Here is a 27,203-nt window from a genome sequence, read left to right as displayed (position 1 = left end):
ATCAGAGGCAAGAAATCAGGTGACCCAATGCTTGCAACTGTAATTAAACTGAGCCCTGTGGCTAACGAGAAAATTGTGATAAATGGGGGAATAAATTGTTCATTGTCTGTTGTGTCCTCTTCTTTTTGACATTAATACCTGTAGAAGAAAACAGTCATGAAAATCTGTCATGTTCACAGTTGCAAAGCATTACAACCATTATCATAATGAACAGGGCTGAGGTTTGGAATGGGCAAATTGACTAGGAAAAAAAAAGGATAGCTGGTGAGTATCATTATCTCTCCCTGATCAAAATAAAATTATCTTTCACTGCTAATCTGTTAATGACTTCTGCCTTTACCTGCTGCCGGGTAGCTTTTGACTCTTCTGATGCAGTCTTACTGGTAAGTGATTATGCAGGTTAGTGTTTTGCATTGCTTTGAATCTTTACTTAATATGTTTTAGGTTAAAAACAGATTTAACTAGTTGAGTGTGTATGGAGAATTGCTGTTCTCCTCTTAATGTAGCGGGCTGTTAGACAACTGCAGACTACCCAGGTTGGGACCTTTGCTTAGGTTTGTCTTTTTAAGTCTTATGAAAGCTAATCAAGGTATTACAGTTCTAGTAATTCTTAGTTTGATTGTTAGGCAGTGTACTGGAATTATTCCATGGCTAGCATGATGAAATTCATCTCAGTAATATGTTGAATAATACAGCTCTGAGCATCAGGCTTGTTGGTATTACCAGCAGTGAGCTATTGAGAGGAGCGAATGTGTTCATTCAGGCTTTGTGAAAGCAAAGATGCTTTGACAGTGAGCTCTGACTGAAAAAACGCTGGGGTGATTTTTGGGCCTGCTGTTTCAGCAGCTTATTTGTGGTGCTGTGTCCCTTACCCTTAGCTAACAACAACAACTGCTTAATGCCAGTCCCTGTGCCTCCTGCTCTGCCCCTGCCAGACTCTGGGCCCCAAGACCTGTGCATGAGCCTGCAGACCCCTGTGGGCATGGCCTCCCTCTCCTGTTTGCCTGTGGTGAGTGATGGTATCTGGCTGTTCAGGCTGGGTGTTCAGAAAGCGTGCTCCCCTGTCTCTCTAGGCTTGTCTCAGTATTTTTGGCTTAGCATGCTGAGCTAGCCCTTATCTTGCAGTTGCTTTAAAGTGAATTGTATTCCTGCACAAGGTAGCTCCAAAATCTCTGCAAGTCTCTCTTGTGTATGTGTGTGTTGTGTATGCTGAAAATCTGAAAGCAATATAATTTTGCCTTATTAAGAGTGAGCCTTTCAAACAAATGTTGAAATTATGGTATATTTTGCCATATAACAATTGCTAAACTTTTAAAAGTAGAACAGTCTGTAAAATAAAACCATTTCTGTCATGATTGTGCTTTGTTTTTGTTAAACGTTTTGACAGTGTAATTTATCTGCTAAGTGTCAATGTCCAGGAAAAAAAAATAATTTGTTTGCTAATCTTTTTAGTTCTAGGGTTTAATGTGATATTAATAATCATGCCCACAACTTGCATAGATTTAGCAAAGGCATGAATCACAGCGCAATTATATCTTGGTGAATTGAGGAATTTGTAAGCAAGCCAAAGTACTTAGCAGTTCCTGCTGTAAAAGTAGTATAAGAATATGGTATAGTGTTTCCAGATGCAGTTCTATTACAAGCTGCACCAAGAGAAGTCAAGGGGAAATTTTCATATTTTTGTGTGAAAGCAAAGAAGAAGCTGTTAACGCGAGGGTGGTCTTAGTAGCCACAAAGTAGTTTAGATTGAGGCAAGAACAATAGAAGTGTGATTATTAAATATAGAAATCCAGGAAATACTTAGCGAAAACTACCCTGTAGTGAGGCACATTCATATTTTTTTGAAACATAATAAAAAAATTTTAAAAATTAGCATTTGTAGGGTGCTTTATCCAGATTGCACAGTAATTAATGGTTGCCCTATCTCACTACTGCCTGGCTCTTTATTGCTGAAGGAAGATTTACTGCCTTCAAGGACTGGCAGTGTCCTGGGAGCTTGTGCAGGCCTCTGCACCACTGGTGGGAATGGGGCCTCAAAAAAAAAAAGTTTCCCTCAATTGGCTTAATCAAAATAAATTTTCACCTGATTCTTTAGAGACGTTTTTAGATTAGAATTTAAGTTTTAAATGGTAATTGCCTTGTTACATGCTAAAAAGTTGAAATGCTCTGTTTCTACCACTCCAACTTTCTCTTATCTGAAAACCGTAGAAAACAAGGTTGAAGAACCTGGGGATGCCATCTAGTCTGGTGCAGCTGAAATAATTTGGCCAGTGCTTTACATCTAATGGATGAGTTCCTCTCTGGCTTTCCGGGTTAAATAGGGGAAGCGAGTTTGCCCTGTGCCTCGGTTGGCTTGCAGGGGCCTGTGGCTCTGGCCTCAGGACTGAAGCAGGGAAACTCTGATCTATCCAATTCCTCTGGCCCAAGCAGGACCAGTTATGTATAAGTATTTCCTGACACATGTTTGTATGATGTGCTCTCAAAAACTGCTAGTGATGGAGATTTCTCCACTTCTGTTAGGAAATCTATCACAATGCTTAATGCTGGCAATACTTTTCTTGATCTCTAGCCCGAATCTCCCTAGGTGCAATTTAAGTCTGTTATTCCTTGGCCTTCCTGCAATGGACATGGAAAACAGGTTAATCTCTTCTCCTTACAAGGAGCTTTTGCATATTAGAAGACTGTGCAGTGTCCCTCTAGCTTTTTCCTCTCCAAACTAAGTAGCCACAATTCATTCAAACCTTCCCTGCAGGAGATTTCGTAGCCCTCTGATTAGTCTTCTTGTCTTCCTCTGGGTTCTCTCCAGCTGATCCATGGATTTCTTGAAGCTGGTACTGTGTGGGATGCAGTGCTGCTGATGCAGGAGCAGTGCTGAGCAGAACAGGTTGGATGCCTTGCATACAACCCTGTGTGTGTGTGTGTGTGTGTATATATATATATACACACACATATACACACATCAGTGCACAAAGATAGGTTTTCAAGATTGACATTATTGGGTACTATTAAGCTGATCATCTTACTTCTTGTGTTTGGGCAGCTGATCCCTTCTAAGCACAAATATGAAATAGTTTTCTTTGTTGTCCCCACACACAATCATTTCACAAACTTGTTGAGATTATTTTCAATTCTCAAGCATTAATTAAAAAAAAAAAACAACAAACAAACAAAAAAACCAAACAAACCCCAAACTTCAATAGAATCAAGCTGTAAAATGTCAGTCTTTTATACCTGTTGAGTTAAAATAATATACACTCTGCCTTCCCGTATGGTTACAGATTAAGTAGCCTGAAGGACTGATATCTGCATACCATACTTAGGTGCAGTGAAAGAAAAAAACCTCTACCACTGTTAACCACCTTTATCACAGAGTCATTTAGGTTGGAAAAGACCTTTAAGATCACCAAGTCCAACTGTAAACCTAGCACTGCCAAGTCCTGTACAATTGCTCCTACACAACTGTACGTTATTATGTTCTGATATTAGAGGGGTTTTAATAAAAAGGGCATCTTACAACTGATCTCCCAGATGGTAAATGTTTAAATGTACAGGCACAGAGAACCCAGATGAGGTCAAAATATTTAGAATAGTTCTTCTTAAGCAGATTTGAATAATCTGGACCAAACTCTGCCATCCTTTTTCATGCAAGTCTTCATTTGTATATCTTAAAGTAACTTCTAACTGAGCAAGATGTGACCTTTTTCTTCCTCTTGGCTCTGGACTATTATTTTACTTTGAATGTTTGATAAATGTTTCAGCAGTCATATCTTGCCTGTCACTTTCTCTTTATGAATGTTCTTTCATGACTTCCTTGAGTTTCCTGCTCTGTTTACTTCTGTCTCTATAATTCATTGCAATCTTTTCGACATCCTTTCAAATTTCAGGAAGCATCAGCACATTTTCACTCTTTTGTTCAGTGACAGTTTGTCTGCAGCTGAAATCAGATGATGTCTCTCATCGCTGGCAATATTTCCATTACATTAATCTCTGTTGCCACTATTTCTTTGCAGGTAGGCCACTGATAGGAGCGGTGTAATAAACTGCCTCCACTAGGCATTAGCTAACGACACTTAATGTAATAATGTTGACGTTGGAAACAATATTCATTGCATGATGAGTCAGAGAAATGTAGAAATTTTTCTAAGACTGTAAGTCATATCCCATATGCATTGTGGTTTGTTTTGCTGTACATAATGATACATAGAATAATTCTTTAATAATGTTAGGGTGGCTGCGGATTCTTTGTTTTTCTGTATGAGCTAAGATGGCATCAGTATTTTTCCTTCCTTTGTTACCTAAGAGCTTTCTGGGAGTGGAACTTCTGTGTGTATTTAAGTTAGCAGAAAAGTTTAGCTTCTTCTCACCTACGTTATGTGTACTACCTGCAAAAGAAGCAAATAAAAATTTATGGGAGTAGAATGGCTGCACCAGTAACTTGGAGCTGTCTAAGGCTAAATAAATTTAATTATGGGTTAGTACCTCAGACCACTTCGTAACAAGACTTTTTAATTTTTACTGCTGATTCTGTAGTTCAGCAGGGTATTTGCATTGCTTAGCCACATCTTACCAGTGTAGGTGGTACACGCAGTGTAGCTGGTACCTACATACTACTAAATGTAGTTGTAAAGGTGGAGTCTTTCAAAATCTTCTCTTTCTGTCAGTGCCCTGAGCAACCTTGCTGCTGATGTGGTTGAGTAGCAGTGTCCCAACCGCACTCTGAAGCCTCAGTAGGAACCTCAGGTCACTCCACCCTTAGTCAGAAGTGCCCTCACAGGAATGTACTCAAAGTGCCCAAGTACTTCCATGGGCTCAATAAAAGCCTTGAGTCCCATGCAATCGCCTTTCTTATTAGTTGTCTGTAGATTTTTTTTTTTTTTTTCCCCAGTCGTCCAGTGCTTATTTAAATTGTCTCAAACATTAAAAGGTAAGCGGTTGGGAAGCAGGCAGAAGTACCTTCCTGGCTTTTCAGGGTTCCTTAAAGAATAGCTCTGAGCGGTGTGATTTGCCAGTGCTGAATGTTTTCTTAGCTCTCAGTCTTAGTTGTTATGATGCATTCAACGCCTCTATTCAATCTTCCAGGCAAAGCGTGCAAAAAAAGGTATTGGATGACCTATATAATTTACAGCAAATGATACCTAAATTGGATACCAGAGTGAATAGACCCTGGTTTGTAGGCAGGGTATCACTTTTTTATGCAAATTCAATGGCTTGTTTGATAACATAACTCTGAAAGAAAAGCTGTAATTATGATGAAATGAAATAGGCATGAATAGTGTAAAATAGAGATGTAATAGGAATATGTAAAGCAGAATCACTTGACATTGTTTTTGTTCTTTAAATTCTTCCCAAAGATGTCATAACCCATCAGACTGTGGCCATTTGTCTGATTTGAAAATCTTTCCTTTCAACAAAAAGTGAAATGTTTCCATGGAGATCAGCCAGAGATAGCCAAATGACGAACTTCTTGGCTGTACTTTCAGTTTGGTTTCTATGGTTTCCAGACAAGGAGGGGGGGAAAGTGAAGTTGCTGAGGTTCTCTTTCTTTCTTTTCTTTCCTAATTTTTCTGCATGTAAAAGGTTACTGTAAACCAAGTGATGGAGTTGAAATCAGTGTAGGCCCACAACAAGCAAAGGTAATCGTTGTGTTCTTGGTCCTTGAGAAACCTTGTATAGGTCATATGGTGCAGTTTCATGTCTGCCCTCATTCTAGTGGAAAGAAATCATGACAAAGAGATAAGACTTTCTTAGCATTATGAGTAAAGTTCTGCGTAGGGAAAACATGTTTATAATGACTAGGCTTACCTTGACTGTGCACTACACAATGAGAAAATAGTAACAGGATTGACAGTGAACACTTTTTAAAGGATACAAAAGCTAACAATGAAACACTGCATCTTGGAAAGACCTAAAGGCCTTCAGGTCTTGCTAATAATACTAAACTGGATGGAAAATTTTAGGTATTACAGTAGTGAGCAGGGCAGTTCATGGATTTCTGTACAGGGTCAATAGAACTCCATAATGCAAAATAAAACTTTCATCTTGACATCTAAATTCTCATCTTTCCTCTCACCCAGCACCTTAAAGATGTTTTTCTCAAAAAGTGTCACATGGTTGTTTGGAACTGGTAAACATCCTTCTTTTCATGCTACTTCACTGGAAGTTGCACAGACCACATTCCTGCTTCATAGATTTGAAATGGCACTATTTTCCTCTCTATCCTGCTTCACTGCTTCTTCCTTCCCCAAGAACAGTGGGGTTTTAATAGTTTTGGTTTTGTGGTGGTTTTTTTTTTGTTGTTGTTGTTGGTTTTTTTTTTGTAAATACATCAGATGATACAAACTTATTTCCACTTCTCCTCAGTTTTTTTCAGGTCTAATTCCATTCTCTCCTATCATCTCTGGCATGTTTCTGAGAAGCCAACTTCTCTCTCTTGCCACTGATTGCATTCTTCTTTGTCTGGCTTCCTTGCAGAGATAAATTTATGATATTGTAGAAACAGTCATAACTCAGAATAGAGTAAACAAGATGTGATGGTATCGCTATGTGAAACTAGTTGAAGTGAAGATCAAGTGAAGTTTGACCTGCGAAGCCTCCTATATCTGCCCTGTATGTATGACTCTGCAAAGTTAATTGCTCATGCTATCTCCAAGCAAGAAACCGATGAAAAAGGAAGCTGTGTGTATCACACAACTTGCTGTGATGCATAAAATATTTCTTAAAAAGTAATACCTAGTTTAACAATCCAAGCTACCCACTTTCCATTGGCGTCCTAACTTGTGTAGAAAAGACTCTCCATGATGGAAAATATTTTCCTGGAGGGTATAGACTCTGTCGTTTAGTGGATTAGCTTTCAGAAAAGACTTTGTGGGTTGTGTTCATCATTGCCATTACTCTGCTTTCCTTTAGTTATACTGCCTGTTAAACTAAGATGACGGTCTGTCATTCTTTTGTTCTTCAAACCAGCGTTAGTTGAGATATGGCATATGTGCCAGATGTGCTTCGTTATGAAATTCCTCCCCTCCAAAACACGTTCCTGTTGCGCTCATCTGGGTGCTTCTTAGGACTGTCTCTCACCCTTGCATCTGGGGAAGGGTCGTGGAACCAAAATGCTGGGGCGTCAGTCAGAAGCTGCTCTCATTTCCTCTGCTGTGACCAGTCACATGCCCATCATGTGAAAAGCAATGCCTCTTTTTAACATGTGCCAAATGTGCATCCTGCGACATCCATGACCTGCAAGGAGGAATGCAGCAGCTAGCTGTTCTGCCTGCTCCCCCATGCTGCAGTCCCATGACTGATGCTGCCACGCATCTAGGATGTGACTGTACTTTGGCTGGGTAGCGGATGTGCAAATAATCGTGACAGGAGAGGGGGATGCAGCTTCCAGTGCAGCAGAAATAGATCTATGGCCACCCTCTGGCTGAACGTGTAGGTGTCGCTTCCCTCCTCTGCACATTTTTGATAAGTTGAAATAAAATTGCATACCATAAATTAACTTAAAAAATCCATATCTCCTCAGCCATACCTTTATGCAGTGATCTCTGTTGCTTAGAAAAGGAGAATAAATTAACATGCATGAGGTTTGTTTGTTTTTTTTTGTTTTGTTTTGGTTTTTTTTTTTTTTTACCTCTGCTTGGAGCCCTGGGCTATCTCTTTGTTATCGGAACTTTGCAGGAAAAATGTTTGTTTTCACCCTTCTGGGGAAATCTTTTCCACCTAAGCTCATGACTCTGCTCTGCTTCTTTTTAACTTGGCAGAAAGTGCTCCCCAACCTTAAGCTTTGCTAAGCATGGTCTGAGACGCCCACAAAAATACTTGTTGAGTTTGGGTCTACCAATATTAAAGACAAGGAAAGACTCCTATGGTAAGTCTGAATATTTGGCTTTTAGGTAAAAGACTGGAAACAAAAGGCTTCAAGTAAAACAAGCCTGTCATCATCTAGCTTAAATTTAAAGACATGGTGATGTTACTATATGATTTTGCTTAAAATTCTCAAAGGACTTCTGAGACAGAGACTGTGGTCAGCAAAGTCAGAAAAGCCCATAAAGCCGGTGGATGAAAAAGGCCACAGTCTGTGGTGAAGGTAGGTTTTTTTCCAAAGACTTTGCCTTTCTGTAATCCTAGCAACAGAACTTGAGGGAAGGGGGAAAAAAAAAAGAAGGAAAGAAAAAAGTTCTTAAACCTGCTGGGAGAGCTGGGTGATGTGCTGAGGCACTCCTAGCCTGTCCAGTACATGTATTCCCCAACCTTCACCACAAAATATTAGATCTCTCCACAAATCTAGCCATCTGTCTCCAGCTCCACTTATCATACCACTTAACATGACACTGTTGATAAGAAGCCAGAATTTACACAGTTTTAATTGCCCTTGGCACTCATAGCCCTTTCTGCTTAGACACGCAGGATGCTGAGAGAACTTTACTGGGTAGGCAGATGCTCCTGGGTTCACGGCACTATCCCCATTGTTGCTGACATTAGGGCTGATTTCAGGCATTCAGAAGTGATGCTGTAGACTTTGCATTTGAATTCTTAGTCAATATCTGTGTAAGAAACTGCTAATTGCTCCAGAACTTGGCAGACCTTAAGCAGAAGTAATAGGTCTGCTACTGAAAAGAATAACAAAATATTAACTTATTTCTAAAATTACTTTTTCGAAGTATATAACATGATGCAGGAAATGAAAGGTCTTGAGGTCAATGTTCTGAATTGTTTTAATATTAAAATTCAAGATTCTTAGAGGTTTTGTCTGAATCCTTCAAAGAAGGTATAGTTTCCTCTTTAACTGTATATTATCTACTTAGGAAATTATGTTCAAATGTCCTTTGTGTGACAAAAATTATTAATGGTCTTCTTAAATAGTTCTGTAGCTTAAGTATTTACGTGTACAAGCACATATATCTAAATATCATAGTAAAAATTGTGTCCCAATCCATCCTTACACAGTGCCTCTTTTTGTGTGGCAGTAGCAGGGCTTGGGCATATTCATTCCCATTTTGCACATCCTTCAGAGGTCAGCAGTTCACTTGCCGAGTTTTGATAACCTGTCCAACTCAGTGAATTTACAACATGTGGGACTGGAAAAAGATGCTTTGATGTGAAGATTTTTCACTCCAAGGGCATGAGAAATGAAGAAAGGGAAAAATAGAAAGAAAAAAGAAATGATGCACAAGATAGGTCTGTGTCTGTGAGGAAAGGTTATTTGGGAGTAAAGAGATACTTGAGAACAGAAAAAAAGTACTATTCTGAGTAGAGGAACAGGTAAAAGAGGGAGTTGGAAGCTTGGTCTGGAAAAAAGAGTCAAATTGAGTGCAAGAAGGAAGGATGCAGTACTTTTGAGAGACTCCTGAAGAACTCATCTTTGCTAGGAAAAAAAACCAGTTATTTTTAATACACATCCAAATTTTCATGTAATGTAAATTGCATCTCGCTTCTAAACACACAAACCGGTCAAATTGTGTAGTGGGCTGTTATGAAAGTCTCACTGCCCACGAGTTACAACCTCTGCAGCCTTTGTTTTGGTGCAGATGGCATCCTGACCTGGTGTAGCTATTGCTTTCACTGATTGCTATGCTTCATTTTAGGATTTTAACCCACACCAGTTAAGATACAAGTAAATGCAAGTGGAAAATGTATTTTAATTCCTGTTGCTGACGCGTTCTCAATGTACTGCAAACGCATCAGGACACTTTAGTAAAGGGTCATCTCCATACTTCTGCATTGCTGGAGAGTATAGCAAGCCGTTCCTGAGCGAGCAACAACACATGGCTATTAACGTCTAGTATCTAAACTATCTTGAAAAGCTTGTCTTGTGTTCCTACCAGGCTGGAGAGAAGGAGCTTCTTGCTGCCATCTATTGATAAAGCGGCGGAAGGGCCAGCTCGAGTCAGACCTCCTTGGCACGGCTCGCAGCCGCTGCGCCTGTGCAAAAGCCTTGGCTGGTCTTGTTAATACTATTTTTCAAGCTCTGTTTATAGAGGTAATGAGGTGTTGTTATCCTTACTGACGGAATAAGCAACAAATGACTTGAATTTGATGCAGGGCGAGTGAGGCGTCTGCGTAACCAAATCTCAGCCACGGGCCACTGGGTATGAGAGTTCAGATGCCCCAGATATGTGGAGTAAAGGGAAAAAAGAGCTCTGGGGCTTTTTCCAGAATGAAATTCATAGTAAATTGCAATAAAATTTAAAAGAGCTGACACCAAGATCATAATACTTGTAAAACAATGATTGTTAGACAGTTTGAGAGCATGAAAACCCCTTTCCAGGGCCGTATTAAAGGTGGAGGACCACAAAGGCTCATCTAGAGCAAATGAAGAGGACCGTGCATAGCAGCAGTGATACAGCCAGGCAATGTAACAGGCACCTCTTCATGACAGCGCATCTCCCAGGGAGTTAAGGGGGGACGTGTAGGACTGTGCTGGGGTCTGTGACTTCACTGACCATGGACAGTGTGCAGGGGGTCTCTGGAAAGTGGGAAGGAACCATGGGACCAGAGGTCTTTAATATTGGATATTCACATCAATAGATGGGGAAGCTGAGTCAAAAGACTCAGAATGCTTAAGTTGTAGAAGTGTGTGCTTTGGTTTTTTTGTGCAAACACCTCTGTGATTCATTGATGTTTAATTCCCTGAATTGATGTCAAATATATTTTTTTCATTTCCATATAGCTTTTGTTTCATACAATGGCTTTCATACTCGGGAAGATACTGCCTGCAGGAGGTTTTTGACATTTTTCCTTACATTTCAGGGAGTGGCTACAAGCTGTTGTCTCCTGTGTATAGAAGGCATTAATGTGATCTTTACTAGCTTTGCTTGCAAACACCCATTAAGGGTTAAAGTGCCACTAAACTAAATTCGAAGATGTTACATAAACAGTATATGTGAATTTCTTGCTATTAACTTAATATTCATGTGAAAATACTAAAATTAGAACGATAATATGGAATTGCTGAAAGGAAAAATTCTAGCTTTAAAAAAAAAAATCTAAAGACACAGTGAGTACTTGAACCAAGTGCAGTTTTCTCTCTCACAGAGCTTTTAAATATTTTTTTTTTAATGTAATTAAGGTAATTAAAAGATCCTCAGCAACTGCAGTCTACATCTGGAAAAGGAGAATATTAATGCCATTTTAATTTTTGAACAGGTCATTGGGGTAGACCAATACTGGGTATTGCACAAATTGTCTTCATGTGTTTATTATCAATGCAGAATGCATGTAGCAAAGAAGGGCTCTCTCAAAAATAACCCAGGGTTTATTTCGAGTAAGACATAGCTAATAAGAGTGTTAGTATCTGCTTATTAGGATCATATTATTCTTGAAAGGCTGTGATCTTCCCTGCAGGAGACCCATAATTGCTCCATTGTACCAAGCTAGCTGCTGAAGAGTACACTTGGCCAAAACAGTTGCTGCTGCTCACGATAAGTAGCCTAGTCTGTGTGCCTGTCTGATCTCATAGAGTCCCAGCATCAGAAATGCTGGCCACCGTGCTGCTCTCATCAAAACATGTGAGTGTTCTTTGGTGAATTTGGAAGGACACAGTTTTGACCAGGTGACTAGATAGCCAGGCCTTGTGGCCGCTTCCGTGGAATACCTCAGGTGGACATTTGCTGGCTGTCCTCACACTTACATACTTCACCCGGAAACTCACGTCACTGGTGACTTGGCCCACTCTCCTGCACCAAACATGTTATGTAGGCGTGATGTGGCCTCCTTACCGGGGAACACCTAGGCTGCGTCTGACCGGGTAAAATGAGCAAGGTGCTGCTGAGGTATCTCTTTTCTTGCTGGTATTCTGAGCCTAGCAGTAATAAATTGCTCCTGATGGTCTGCCTCTCTCTGTCCGTTCACAGTGTCACCTCTACCATTTGCCTAGCCAATTTTAATAGCTCCTCGTTCAAGTGAATCAATCCACAAAACATTTCACTTGGGTCCATTTGATTCAAATCAGGGAGAGCAAGCAGCCGCTATACAATAATTCAAAGAGAACAGATTATTAAGATTTCTTTTTTATCAGTCTTTTCACTTAAACTCTACTAAACCCCTTCCTGAAGATGAACATTTCATAGAAAGTAGGGAGAAAAAACGAAGGACGGGAAAAAGAGCATGTGTGGGGTTTTTTTTTGTTTTTTTAAATGTACTCTAGGGGATGTCAGCGACAACTTGAAGGGCTGGAAACCATGTTGAGGAGTACAACAGAATGGGAAGATTGTGCTGAGAGAACTGAGACCTGGGGAGAGGTTTTGCCAAATAAATATTATAGGAAGAATGTCAAATTGGTTTTTTTTGTGGTACATCTGCCGCTGACAATCTATAAATGAGCTTGAGAAACAATGTCAAGACTATTATGTTTGATGCTGGCACTATATGTTCTTGCTAATATCTATATTGCCTTTGTATTTGGTGTTGATGAGATTACTGAAAGAACACTACATTCAGTTCTGAAGTCCATAATTTACAAAAAAAAAAAAAGTATTGGAGAAGGTTCAGAGAAGAAACAAACAGTGAGAGAGTGACTAGAAAACAGGACTTTAATGAGTTCTTGAAGAATCTCAGTCTATTTTACTTATCAAAGAGAAAGTTAAGGGCTGAAAAGTCTATTTATAATAATGAGAACAAACTTTGATAAGAGGTGTTCGGTATCTGACTTGTGAAAGAAGAAATACTCAAACTTGAAATAAGTGAAGATTCTTATTAAAAAGTGACTATCCATTGCAATGGCTTGTCAGAGTGGAGTAGATTCCTCAGCTCTGGAAGGTCTCCAGTGGTGGACGCTTTTCTAACTAGTTTGTGTGTGTCTGTGTTGTGTTTGGTTGGTTTGGCACTTTTCTCCCCTATTTTTTTTCCATTAACATTACATATCAGTTAGCATTTTAATGTCAGTCCTAAATGTTAAACAAATCTTAATTAGATGGATACTTGCTGTTTCAAGATGTCAGTACTAGAAAACAAAATCTTTCTTTTTCAGCACGCAGGATCAAAAAGCAAGGTAGTACTGCCCTACTGCTGTGTGTTTGCAGATTTGCAGAAACTTCTGATGGCTTTCGGTCTTCTTCATTTAGAATTTTTTAGACTAGGCACTATATTGCCTGACCATACAAGCATCATAGATTCACAACACTGGAATCTCTGAGGACTACAGTACTAGAAATTTTACCTATAAACTAACTGGAGGTGTTTTAGATCAGAGAAGTACCATTTGACACTGTGTGTTCATGTTTTTCATTTGATCCTCATTTATCATTACAGTTTCTAAGTAGCTCACACATACACACTGATTTCATCTTCTATAAATCCGTGAGATATGAAGGGGGTGATCAGTGTTGTGTAACAGACTATTCCAGATGAGAACAACTTTGTGCCTTGTGAATTTTATCTGAAGTCAATGCAGAGAGCAGAGGACAGGTCATAAAAATGCATATTCAGTGCTGCTAATGCAGTGAAGGTGTAATTGCTTTCACCTCTGTAGCAGGAAAGCTCTTGGAACATCTTTCGAATGTTAACTCAATTCTTATACCATCTTTTTCTTAGGGATCTATTTTATCTGTTTATCAGAGTTAAGAGGTTTCTTTTTTCCTCTCTGCAGTGGCCACAACATGGAGCAGGCAAATATAATTCAGTTTTGCTTGGAACAGAACTTTGCACAAAATGAGAGGAAAAACATTCACTTTAAGACAGACTCTTGAAATCTAACCAGAAATATTCCATTTTGGTTTTTCAACGTTTTTATTTATTCTTTATCTTTCTCAATTACATGAACTTTCAAAAAAAATTTCAGGTGTGAATTTATCCAACATTTACAGATGACCTTCATTCACTGTAACAAAATTCTGCTTTTACTTCTGTTTTACTTTTTAAAAATTATTTATTTGTCAGGCTGTCTATTTTTAAAAATATAGATGATTCTTAAGCAGTCTTTAACTTCAATTAAGAACAACCTGTCAATAAGTTCTCACTTATTACACTAGTATGTACAACATTTTACCATTTATGTAGCCAAGGTTTCATGCAATTATATGAAGGCTTGCTTTTTAGAGTCAAAGTATCTGCAAGTAAACTTGTAAAATAAATGAGATCATTTGATGTTTCAGCAACAATAGAAATTTTCCTATTTCAGTTGAAACATGAGGTATACTGTTTTTTAAATGTGTCACAAATATACTTCTACAGTTAATACTTGAATATTTTTTCCCTTTTTTTTTTTTTTTTTAGCCAAAAGCATGGGTATGAGAAAGCCAGATGACATAGCTTTCAGCTCATAAAATATACCATAAGCATCACTTCTGTTTCTGTGATTGCTATCTGTTCATTATCCTTCTTTTATACAGGCAGATCCCTTTCTAAAGCATAAGCATGAGTCTATCTTTTTGACAAGTTATCTCTGTAACTTGCGGCTGCCTTTACGAGAGTGATGTGTCTTGTATAGTGAGAAGACACTTTTGTACTGTTTGTGTTTTGACCACGACAATAGCTTTTAGATTTATAACCATTTCTAGAATGGTTATAATGGAACTCCTACCAAATGTTCTGTACATGGTATGATTCATAGTACCACTTTGTGTACATCCCTGTGTTTTGTTAAAAAACCCCTCATTTAAAAAAGTACAGGATGCGAAGCAAGACAAAATTTACAAAACTTCCTTCCAGAATCATTTGTATTCCTTTAGATTGAGTACACTTGGGTTCAAAGCTAAGAGTTCCCTTTGCTTCCGTTAATAGAAAACAGATTACATATTAATTTCCTTAATTAGTTTAGATATTTCATGTCACTAAGAAAGCAATCAAAAGATAACCATGTGAACAACTGCTCTTCAAGTGTTACGGCCCTGAAATTCACTGGAAAGTTTCTCACAACAGAATGTAAAGGTAAAATCAGGATCAAAATAATGGGAATTACATGAACAAAATAATCACTTTTGGTATGAAAATTGAAGTCTGCTGATTGTATACTTCCAGAAAATAACACATTTTGTATTTACTGTTGACTCCCTGATTACTATTTATCACCTATACAGAATATGAAAGACAGAACAAATATTGTCACCTATGACAAACTAAAGGTGAAAGTTTAGCTCAGGAAAACACAATGTCCTTATTTAAGCAGGAAAGCTTGATTTATTTTTTTTTTTTTCTCACAGTTTTTGCTTACTCTGTGTGTGTCTGTGCCTGTGTGTGCATGTCTCCTGTGGCAAATCAAAATGCATGAGATTAAGAGGGTGATATGTCTCAGAGAGGCCATTTGAATTATTTTAAGATTATTAAGCAGCTGTTCACAGTCCACAGGCACTGGTGAAGCTATTCATGTGCATGGTTGTAAAATGATGTTCATCATCATAGAAATGGATAAACTTCTGGTTTTATGGTTTCATTGCTTTTGGCTAGCTTAAAATTGATGTAGAGGCTCTGAAATATTTCCTGAATTTATTATTATGTCACTTTGATACAATTTAACAGAACTATTAAATGGGACTTATGAAGTGAGTGACTTGCCCACTGGATTTCATTGTTCACAAAATTTATACTTTTTAACTTCTTTTTTTTTTTTCCAAGTGTTCTCTAAGTTGCTTTCTATTCAGCTTAGAGTTTGAATATGTTTTGCCTTCTACAAATGCCGATGCTTAGTGTTAAGGCTGATAGCTTTACATGCCATGTAAGTATCCCTTCAAAAACAGATGCCTGTTATAGAAAGGCAATGCTAGGAAGATGCAGATGTACGGGGGCTCTAAGGGAGTTATAACCGTTAGTCCCAGGCACGTGCACTCACTGTTACCCGATTCGATTGTAGCCAAGCAGCAGTGCAAAACAACTTGCCCCCCTTTCACATGCTATGTCTTTGCAATGCATTTATGCCACAAAATGAAATACTTCCTTACACGCCTTAAAGGGAGATGTTTTTCTACATGGTAATACTTCCTTTCATTGCTGCTTTACCCTAGAAAAAAGAAGTAAGGTGACATACAAAGATTTAATACAGCAATTTTAGACAGCCAAATAATCCACTACTGAAGTTAATATGAAGTTTTTTTTTCTTCTGTTACAGCTATTTATGCTGATAGAGTTGCCTTGGTAGAATATCATCCTTTTATACATGAATGTCAGATCTGTCTCAGTAATTTCAAAGTCAGTCTGTCTGCCAGATAGGAGCCATTAAATGCTCCAGAAGTCTGAGAGCAAACTAAGAGAAATGTTCTTCATATCCTTTCTAATTATAAGGATTAACTGTATGCATACTTTCCTTTATCTCCTACAGTCATACTGCTTTGATGTGTGTTGTATGGATTAGCAAAACAGCAGAGTCTCAGAGGAACTGTGCTTTGCTGGTAAGTTTTTGGTGAAACACATACTGTGGTCTTTGCTGTTGATATCCTTCCTCTCATTTGTATTGAGGTGAAATGAAGCACCGAAGTGGTCTCTGATCGCCTGATGCTGGAATATCCATTATCCAATATCCAGAGCAATCCATTCTACTTAAAGGAGATCTAGTTATTTATATTGTGTAAATAACGGAAAGTAAATGATAAATGCAATAGAATATATAGTAAATGTCAATCATATAGATAGCGGATGAGATTGTTTAAAGGAATAACCAAATATCAATGGTCACTTTGGTTAAAAACCATGCAAAGATTCTCTGATATATCTGAGGAATAACAGAGCTTCAGTCAGACACACCTATTATTAAATGTTGATTATAAATAATAATGTAAAGAGGCAATCCTGCTCTGAAGCAGGATGATAGCTCCATCATGTATGGTACGGTAGGCAGACTACCAGTTGTAGCAGAGGAAGCTGTGAGGCATTATCTACTAAAATTCAAATTCATGTATTTTCAAATCTGCAGGTTTTGACAGCATATACTTAGATCTTTGAAAGGGACTCGGTAAGCGTTTTTTTTTTGTTTTTTTTTTTTATTCCAAACTACATTTCTTCAGCCACAAAACAATAGAGCTGGGTAATATTAAAAAAAAAAACTCCACCAAACAAACAAACAATCCCTCTCCAAAATCCAACACTCAATAATGCCTGTGACCTGACCAAGAAGAAAGGAAAACATACAATTGCCGAGAATATTATTCCAGTCTCCACCAATGGGCCTCCAAGCCAGAAGGCATTCACTTCTTCTCCACTCTTATCTCCGTCAAAATCCAAGAGATGTAGGCTGAAGTTAGAAACCTCCTGTTTCAAAGAGGCAGACTCCTTCATATGAGGATAATTCAGTTTTTCAAGAGTAGCACTGGAGTTATGATACTGCTTCGCTTTCTGAAACCTTAAAAAGGAGGCAAAGTATTTCCTAAAAGTATTTTTTTGTACTGGCGTAGATCATTACAGCATTTTTTGGACTTTGAAATCTGTGGGTTTATTAATTCTATTTCTCTCTTTTTTTGAGGATCCACAGGTAAGATGTGTATTGCACTCAACATGTTTTTAACATTTGCAGCTACACAGCAAAACAGTAAGGAGAACTGAATCTCCTGCTTCAGTTGAATCTCCAATGTCAGCTCATTGCCTAGGAAGATCTGGAGGAATTTACACACTTTATTTATTTATTTATTTATTCGTCTGAACCTTCAAAATTTGGCCAGATGACAGGGTGAGTTAGGAAGGTTGTATTCATATTGTTAAATAATACTGAGAATCCTCTGCTTGGTGTCCTTATATGCTCAGGGTCACAGCAACCATCACAACCATCTGAGAAGCTAAATTCCCTCAGTTTGACTGGCAGAGGCTTTGTCTTGAATCTTTCCCTAGTAACAAGTGATAGGACGAGAGGAAACGGCCTCAAGCTGCACCAGGGGAGGTTTAGGTTAGATATTAGGAAAAACGTCTTCACCGAAAGGGTGGTCAAGCATTGGAACAGGCTGCCCAGGGAAGTGGTTGAGTCTCCATCCCTAGAGGTATTTAAAGAATGGATAGATGTGGTGCTTGAGGACATGGAATAGTGATGGACTTGGCAGTGATAGGTTAAGGTTGGACTCGATGATCTTAAGGGTCTTTTCCAACCTTAACGATTCTATGATTCTATTTGTATTCTATGAAGGTAGCAGGGCTTTTGTAGATGAATTTTGGATGTCTTGTTATTTCCTTGCCTTAGGCATTGGTCTCTCTTGTTTGTTGCCTGAAAAAATCTGCTTATTTATTCATTTAAGAAGTGAAAAACTTCTGCATAAGTCAAGTGACAGAGGTCAGTATAGGTGTGTCTGCAGGAAATTACGATGAACTATGACAATGGTGACCCAAGTTTTGAACACACGTGGTATCACTGTGAAGCTTTAGATTTACTTGTACTCTACCATGAAAGTCATAAAGAAATGAAGAATTTGTACATTTAATTCTTTAGTAAGCTGTAGATCAGCAGTGATCTGAAGGCCACACTCTGGATGTAGATAATGTAGTGGCTTCCTCTTTGTTTAAGCTCTGCGAACATGGCATGAAATTGGAGTTTTCTTTCTTTCTTTTGTTTAGTCACTTACGTTTTTATTAGTTGGCTGCTGTCTACTCCTATTTCAGTCTTCTTTATTACCCTCCTTGGCATTGCGAGAGATTTCTGCATAGATAACTGGACCAAAATTTCTATTGACGAGAAAATTTGTGGCTCAAGGATGTTCTTTCAAATACTCCCGCTAATATCCTTAGAGAGCAAACAAAAGTGACTTCCTGAAAAAATTCTTTTAATTTCTTTGCATTTTGTAGAAAATACAGTACTGAACCGTCTTTGATCCTAAGGGCTCAGTTTTTAACTTAGCTGTAGTGTGTGTGTGGGAAGTCATTGAGAAATATTTATTGCCTGAGAGACAAGCAAATATAGGAAAAGCTGTGATCTAGTGCAAGAGTAGAGAACATGAATCACGGTGGGTTTTTTTCATTGTTTCGTGCCCCCCCCCCCCCCCCAATCTAATATGAAATAAGAGAAACCAGACAGTCTTATTATTAGAGTCTTTGGATAAACAAATTCTGAGTGCCAGGATTCCAGGTAGTTCTGTAAAAATTACTATGGCTTGAAGAATGTGTGGAAACACTCCATGAGTATTTACGTATCTCATTTGACATAGGATAGAAAGCTATCCCAGAATGGCTTCACGTCGGTTACTGTTTATTGAGACATTGTTCCAGTTAAGAAAGGTGCATACAAAAAATGGGCTTGTCATTATAACAAAATATTGTCCTTTCTCATTACTTTAACTGTTCACTGAAGTATGTTAAAGTAGTGAATTTTTTTTTTTCTGTTGAAGGTGGTATTTGACATACTAAATTATGCAACAGATCTTTAGATGGTGTCCGGACCACTGATCAAGGGCAGTTAATTACCAAAACCAAAGTACTGCCTAATTTGAGTCCAAGAGTCTAAAATATGTTGTGACAGCAAGCCCTGCCCTCTTCTGTGCCTCAGTGTGTGGCTGGAGCTGTCAGGTATACAGCTGGTGCACAGGGGGTTAGAGACCCTCAATAAAGATGTATACTCTAACCAGAAGAGAAACAAATTTTTCAGTCATTTGGGAAGAAACCTAATATAGGACGGAAGCTAGGACTTGTCTGAAGCAATATTTTGTCTGTGAAATATACAGCATATTTGGTGCTTCAGTGGCTTGGGTAGTAAATACTTTTTTTTTTTTTTAATACTAGAGAAAGACACCGATAGTACTGCCTCTGAGGTTGATGGGAAGGATACCATCGTGGTATCATACTACAAGAACTGTTTTGGTAATGTTTGATTCAGGAGCCTGTATGATTATAGTCCTGATACAATGATGTTAGTGGTATGAACTTGTATTTCGGGTAAAGCAAAAGCCGCACATGCAAGCAAAGAGAAACAAGGACTTCATTCACTACTTCCCATCGGCAGGCAGGTGTTCAGCCATCTCCAGTAAAGCAAGGCTCCATCATGTGTTAATGGTTACTTGGGAAGACAAACACCATCACTCTGAATGTGCCCCACTTCCTTCTTCTTCCCCCAGCTTTATAGGCTGAGCATGAGGTCATATGGTGTGGAGTATCCCTTTGGCCAGTCTGGGTCAGCTGTCCTGGCTGTGCTCCCTCCCAGCTCCTTATGCACCTGGCAGAGCATGGGAAGCTGAAAAGTCCTTGACCAGTGTAAGCACTACTTAGCAACAACTAAAACATCAGTGTGTTGTCAACATTATTCTCATACTAAATCCAAAATATAGCACTATATCAGCTACTAGGAAGAAAATGAACTTTATCTCAGCTGAAACCAGGACAGTGGTTGTCTTCATGAGGACACCTCACCTTTGGCAAAATGATTGCTCCTGTGAAACTCTGCTGAATTTGAGGGAAAATTGGAGCTTTTCTGTACTGAGCTTCATCAGAAGGTTGCCTTGTAGTCTTCACCAGCAGGTTTAATTTTAAAGAAAATGTCTGTTATAAATGTTTATTCATATTCTTTACTTTTAAGCACCAAAAAAGGACTCCAGAGGAAAAATATGCTAAACTAACATTAAGCGTCTTATTAAACTTGGGAAATGCAGGGGTAAGACCAAACCAAGCAATTCTCATTTTTGTGCTGAAATATTGTACCTCATTTAGTGTGCAAGATTTCCTTCCCTGCTAGACAATAACAGCTGCAATAGCAAACGTTTAATGAGGTAAGGACTGGTTTAGCCTTGACCGTAAATTATTCTTACTTTATGCTCCCCTGCATCGGCTATATCCTTGAGGTGCATCCTTTCATGTAAAAGAGGTTTAGAGAGCAGAATGAAAAAGAAGAGACTACAAAATGTACATACTAACAGGACCTTAAATTTCAGCCTCAACTGTTTTGCTAGTATTATGGTCGATGGAAAATTACACCTGAGCACTCTCATTGCAAAAGTGGTTTTTGACTAAACAGAATTTTTGTATGAAAATAGGTGCTTTCCCCAGGAGGAGAGACTGACCTACAAAGGGCAGCTAGAGAATAAGGCACACAGTTTTTCCAGCAAAAGCTACAGCAGAGTTCTCAAACTTTGACCAAAATATTTGGATTTTTATATTCTCTTCATCCATGTATATAATCCAACATTTTGGTTATGGCCATCACCTACAAACTGAATTAATAGATTCATTGAAAACTTAAGAACGAAATATTAGAATGCATGTATATCTCCAGAAACCAGGTAACAATGAATTCCATCGGAAGTGACTGCTGTGCACAATCCTTTGTGCATTGCTCAGAGAGGCTGTTGGAGGGCAGATCAGATTTGAGAGTGAAAGGCTGGAAATGCTCTGAGTGATGAAGCTATCCATCATGAGGATAAAAGTTCTAGGTATGTGTATTGGTCTGACTTAATAAATGGTGCCAGACTATGAAACTTGCTCCTGCAGGAGCTGTGATTTTTTTGCAGACTTCATTTTGCTTCAGTACAAATGTATGGGGAAATTGGCTCAACCTTTCCTGATAACTCAGGGCTTGTTCATCTTGTTAGATGAGTAAGAAAAGTTAGGACCTTGATGGTGTTGAATGGGCTTTGACCCAGCAAATCAGCTTTGATCCAAAGGCCATTTGAACATGGAAATAGGGCTATGCTTACACTCATAGTCTGTTAGTTTTGTCTTATCTGCTTTCCCATCAGAGATTTTTCTGGGAAAGTTTTTTACTCTTCTTGAAGACAGCCCTGTCCTTCTGGCATTATTTTGTGGAAAAGCCAGCAAAAATTTTCTGGGTGTCTACAAATAGCAGGAATCTGTGCCTTAGGAAGGGTTGTAGTAATGACTTTAAAAATATCAAAATCAGGAGCCAACATTATGTTTAATGACAGTCAGGAATCATGGAGTGGCACTGTTGATGTTGTAAAGGTAAGTGATATTAGCCATTTACTGTAATGGCCCACTTTTGCAATAATAAGCTTAATAGGCAATATTTAATGCTTACTGAATTAAAGAAAATATTTCAATTTTTTTTCAGAAAAAGATTTTTTTTTTTTTTTTTAGCGAGTGGTGTTTGTTCACTGTATATAACTTAAAACTGAAAAGTCACAGACTATGGAGTCATTCTAGCTGAGGGTAAGTGATATTTATGCTGCCATGGACCCCTGAGAGGCAGATTAATCTAGATGATTTCATGGGGGGGGGGGGGGTGTCTCTTTTACTCCTTTCATGTTCACAGTTCCTAGATGCTGACTGACAGCCAGAGAGCTTTCAATCAGTTGAACATGAAGCTGATTAAAAAAATATATATGTTTTTTTGCAATGGATAATTAACCTCTACCATGCATTGCCCTCAGATATCATAGAATCGTTAAGGTTGGAAAAGACCCTTAAGATCATAGAGTCCAACCGTTAACCTATCACTGCCAAGTCCACCACTATTCCATGTCCTCAGGCACCACATCTATCCATTCTTTAAATACCCCTAGGGATGGAGACTCAACCACTTCCCTGGGCAGCCTGTTCCAGTGCCTGACTACTCTTTCAGTGAAGAAGTTTTTCCTAATATCCAACGTAAACTTCTCCTGACACAGCTTGAGGCATTGCAGACAGATGGTAAACAGGAGTCCAAAAAGTCTTTAACTTTTATACATCTCTTCCTAATATTTACAGTTGCATTAAAAGTGGGAATTATACAAGGGGTATAAACATTCATACTTCCACATGTTAACAAGATGGGAAGACAAAATAAAATTGCTTAGTTTCAAATTTTCTTTTTATAGAAAACCTTACGTCGTTCTAGATGAGACAAATACTCAAGGTCTGTGTGCCAAATTCTGCGCTCCTTAATAGAGTGATGGCTTTTGCCTGACAAAGGCCTATGGAATTCAGCCCAGTTATGTGGTGTTTTTTTTTTTTCTTTCATGCAGTGCTGTGTGCTGTAAATTAGGATGCAGTAGTACGACAATGCAAGTCCTAAAAAATTCATCTATTTTCATGGGTAGGAAATTATATCTCTTGCTCATCATTAACCAGCAAACAGCCACTCCCGTTCAGTATTCTAATCACTGCTGAATAGTTCGACACATCTTTAAACAGCCATTTTAGCGTGTTGGGTTTAAAAGACTGTGTTGCTGATGGAGCAATTGCACAGCTGGCTGGCTGTACTTTGAGCACTAATGTAGTTGGAGCACAGCTGTGGTAAAGTAAATCATACAAAAATACTGACTTTTAAGGTTAGTCTGCTTTGTGATAGAATGGAGAACATGTTCCCATAAGTTTAGGAAGACAGAGATTTGTATTGTTGCGATAGTAAATCAGTACTAGAGTTCATGGAAGATCTACAAAAATTTTCTGTGATGAACACTTTCAAACAATCTGTTCTCAATGTTGCTGATTTACACTACTGAAACGAGCAAATTTTGAGGTGTCTTGTATGTACACTATCCATAGCGCATCCGAGTACTGCATATGCTGAGTACCAGATTCCACCAAAGACATCAGTGCATTGCTTCTCAGTGAGATGCTTTGCATTAAGGTTAACACACACTGCTGAGAGAAAGACTATTGTTGTGAGGAAACAGTGGGGACAAATTGGATGGGGGAAGAATAGATTTTTAGCCCAGGGCTTATCATAAAGGAAAAAAAAAAGTGTCCACTGTTTCTTAATGTACTATTTTGTAATAGAATATACAATCTGCTTTAGTCTTAAATAACCTTATATTTTCCGAAGTATGTAATAGTTTTGATGATGTTAATGTGTTCCCAGCGTTTTAGCTAACTACATTGGTATAATCTTTTTAAATCCCTCAGGGCTATTCCATCAACTTAGTGACTATCCCATGAATCACTCAGGGAATGTGTGAAAATATACCCAGATTTTGGAACAGAGAGAAACACCCGCTGTAATATCAGAAATGCCCTTCAGATCTGGGGAACTATTCTTGAGTCTAAACAAAGTTCTTTTGTTTTTTTGCAGTCTCATATTATATTTGGATTTTTTTTTATTGTGTTGTAGATGACCTAAAAGGAATAGAAATGCAAGGAAGTCTGGTACAAGGATGACACATGTCTCATCGTGCTCAGGATGGCATGCCACTGAAATCTGGTTAGAAAGAAGGAAAGTGTCCTGGAGGGCTCTAAACAGGTAATAAAATAAATATTTTTAAAGCGGAGAAAAAGCAAAAGTTTGTGTTTCGCTTTTAAGCTTCTGTAGGAGTACTTCAGATGTAGGAAAAAAAATGGCTCAGCTTCTGTGGTTATTAGCCCTGAGAGAGCTGTCAATCAGCTTGACTCCCTTGAACTACTCACTGCAGACCCAATTACAGTAGTTGCCAGTGTTGTTGCCTACACTTTGGGGACAAGAAAGGGCTTTGGCTTAAAATTCATTTATAGAGTTTAATTTTTTTTTTTTTTCCAGAAATATTCCCTTCTTCTGATTTGGGGTTTGTTGAGAAGAGAGGAAAACACTGTGTGCATACAAATCTGGGGTGCAAAGGCCTCCACAAAACCATGCCCAGCAAATGCTTCTGTAGCTTTCTGTCTGGGGCATCGTCTCTCCTAACTGTACCAATATAAAATGAAATTATCTTTCACAAATAGAGCAACTGTTTACCATGAGAGGTGTAGTGACAGCAGAGTGAGCCAGGCAGCAGAAGAAAAAGGCAAATTTCAGGTCGGTCAGGAAAGAGGTTCAAAGTAAGGAGAAAACAAAGTACCTCCAGGGCTGGAATACATTTTAGCTATTTGATTAAACATTTGGCTTCCTGCTGCTTGATTTCTCACCAATAACACAAAATCCTATGCTCCTGGTGAAGACTGGAGACTCAGTAAAAGCTTCTTTTCCTCAGACTGTTCAGGCACCTGTCCTGCCCAGGGCTCCTGAGTGCAGCAGGCTTGGAAATGGCCCTCTTCCCATGGGGATGCCAAATACATGGCTTTGGATCCCCCTTTTGAAACCTGCTCAAAGAGAAATACAAGCAAGAGACAGGAGACCCGTTTTACTAACGGGCAGTGCAGAAGGAATGAAGGAGTGGTCGTTTATTATTAGCCATTGTAATTATAAAAATTAACTATGACAGTCACCAAAAACTCTGGTCTTCTGGCTAGAGCAGAAGAAAGCCCTTCTTGGTCTTTCATAAGACAACTCCTGTGTGAGATATGGATAGATTTGGTTCATTTGTCCATACCTCCATGCCGTAAAAAGCACTGTGCTATGTTCAGTAGTGTTTATAAAGCGCTGGGATCCTGGGATGAATGTAGCCAGATAAACACTAAAGGTATTTCTGAAAAAGCCAAGTGTTTCCATTTGAAATGGATGGTGTTCAGTGCTTTGAAGTCCTTTGAGAACATGACTGGGATAAATATTGACATCATTAGGGTGTGAGGTACCTTTGACAAGTGTGGCAAGGAACCACCCTAAATATAACTAAGGTTTTCTAAGCTCACGTGGTGAACATACCAGAAGGTGGGATGCCATTAACAGTACAGCACCTCTCTGCCTGACTTTGTAGGAGACATGGCAACCAAAGTGTAGCCAGTGGCTGTATTTATATTCAAATACAAATATTTTCCTTTTATGTCTTTCTTATGAGAACTTACTAAAAAAGATGTATATATTTAATGAATCTTGTCCATAATTTGTTTCTGTTGATCATCTGTAGGCAAATAAGTCTTTCTGGAGATATACGCAGATTAAATAATAAAATTCACAGCATTGAACAGTACCTGATGCTAGAGAGTTTCACTGTTGGAGTTATATGGGTATATTCATACTGATAATTCAGTGCTATTAACTCTACTTGCATAGAGTCATTAGTACTAAGAAGTAATAATTAAAGTACTCAATGCCTGAATTAGTTTTATTAGGAGAGGAGTAGAAAAATGTATCACCTCTGTAGATGCTGAGAGGTTAATACTTGTAGTAGTGCAGCTCTGCGTATCTTGCTGGAACGAGAGGGAAAATTTGTCCCTAGAGAGGGAATATCCCTACTAAATCCATTATTTAAATTTGCCAATGACTACGCAAAGTAAATGAAATTAAATCAGTAAGAATTTTCCTCTTATTTGGATGAAATCAGGCTCATAACAAAATAAGTGCTTGACACATTGCTGGCTGAAAAATGTCCAGGAGATTTAGACTCATCTTCCTGTATGTAGTAGGATTTAATATCTTATTCCCAAGTATCTTCTTCTGGTTCATTATTTCATAAAAATACTCCTTTCAACAAAAAAATTAAAGTGGTATTAGATCTTAAAATTATAAGGAGTATTTATTTTGCATAATGACATAATGTTTTAAGAACCATTTTTCTTACATAATTTAATAATTATTCCAGGAATATGAGAATCTCTTTACAAACAAATGCTTAAGGTCCTTAGTTAATTATATATGCTTGAGTTTTACAATATAAACCCGAGTAAAATACATATGCTTTTTTTCTAGTTTGAAATTCATCAATGTATCTAAGTAGGCATCTATTTTAAACTAAGGCAACTTGTGCTTTAATACTTTCAGAAACCTTATTAGTTGGCTATGTCAAACTATCGAAAGAATTGGCAGAATAAGTAGAGGTAATGATCCCTGTAAATGACCTTGAATTGTGAAGCCATAAATAGACCATAAATGCCATTTTCAAAATATGACATGAAGTTTTCTTCTCATTATACAGCATTCATGTAACTCCCAGAAGTGATTCAAGCAGAGGCGATACATTCCCAGCCTATACCAGCCTTACCATGAGAACAGGATGGGATACGAATTATAGTTTCTTCAGCTATAATGTCTTAATTAGGTATAAGTGATGAACTGATTTATATGTGGAAAACTTAAAATGCTGACTTGTTCCACTTATCACTTGAACTGCCAACACTTCATATTTTCACATGTAATGTTTTCACATAAACCAGTAACATTTCAGTAATCCCTACTGAGTCTCTTTAATTGCTATATGGAAGAAAAATAAAAATGTTACATCAGAAAGCACTGATAAAGCACTACTGTTCAGTTTGGGTTTGAAACTTTCCATCTAGGAACAATGAAATCTGTTTAACGACCATGTAATTGGACTTTGTTCTGGTAACAAACAGTACTTGGCAGGAAAATTACCCTAGCAATGTGTGGTACATAAAGGCTGTCCCTTCTTGGCTGCTTTTTGAAGCCATCAGAAGAGCCATAAGTAGTAAATTTTCCTTTTGGTTTTGCTGCTAGGTCTATACAATCTCAGGCCATTGGACATGTCCATGCTCTTTTCTTGGCTTATCCTAAAATATAAGATGAAATAGAGGCACTGAATTAGCTGCAATGATCGCACAAAACCCGAGGGACCTCAACAGAAGGCTACAAGGAA

At 38.3% G+C, this 27,203-nt stretch overlaps 1 long non-coding RNA gene across 2 annotated transcripts; it reads left to right on the top strand.

The window, feature by feature from the left end:
- The first annotated feature begins 340 nt into the window (after positions 1-340).
- On the top strand, positions 341-27,203 carry LOC148051392 (uncharacterized). Of its 2 annotated transcripts, none has more exons than XR_015700071.1 (4): positions 341-383; positions 16,244-16,313; positions 23,873-24,001; positions 27,065-27,203. It is a non-coding gene; the product is annotated as an uncharacterized LOC148051392 (long non-coding RNA). The 2 variants fall into 2 exon arrangements; XR_015700070.1 differs by lacking the exon at positions 27,065-27,203 and adding an exon at positions 24,275-25,312.

The sequence above is a fragment of the Nipponia nippon genome, unplaced genomic scaffold, assembly GCF_047370975.1.
Source record: "Nipponia nippon isolate SJK-2023a ecotype South Korea unplaced genomic scaffold, ASM4737097v1 scaffold_6, whole genome shotgun sequence".
In the NCBI taxonomy this organism is placed as follows: Eukaryota; Metazoa; Chordata; class Aves; order Pelecaniformes; family Threskiornithidae; genus Nipponia; species Nipponia nippon.
Note: the sequence above shows the minus strand (reverse complement) of the source record. Positions and strands in the feature narration are given on the sequence as shown.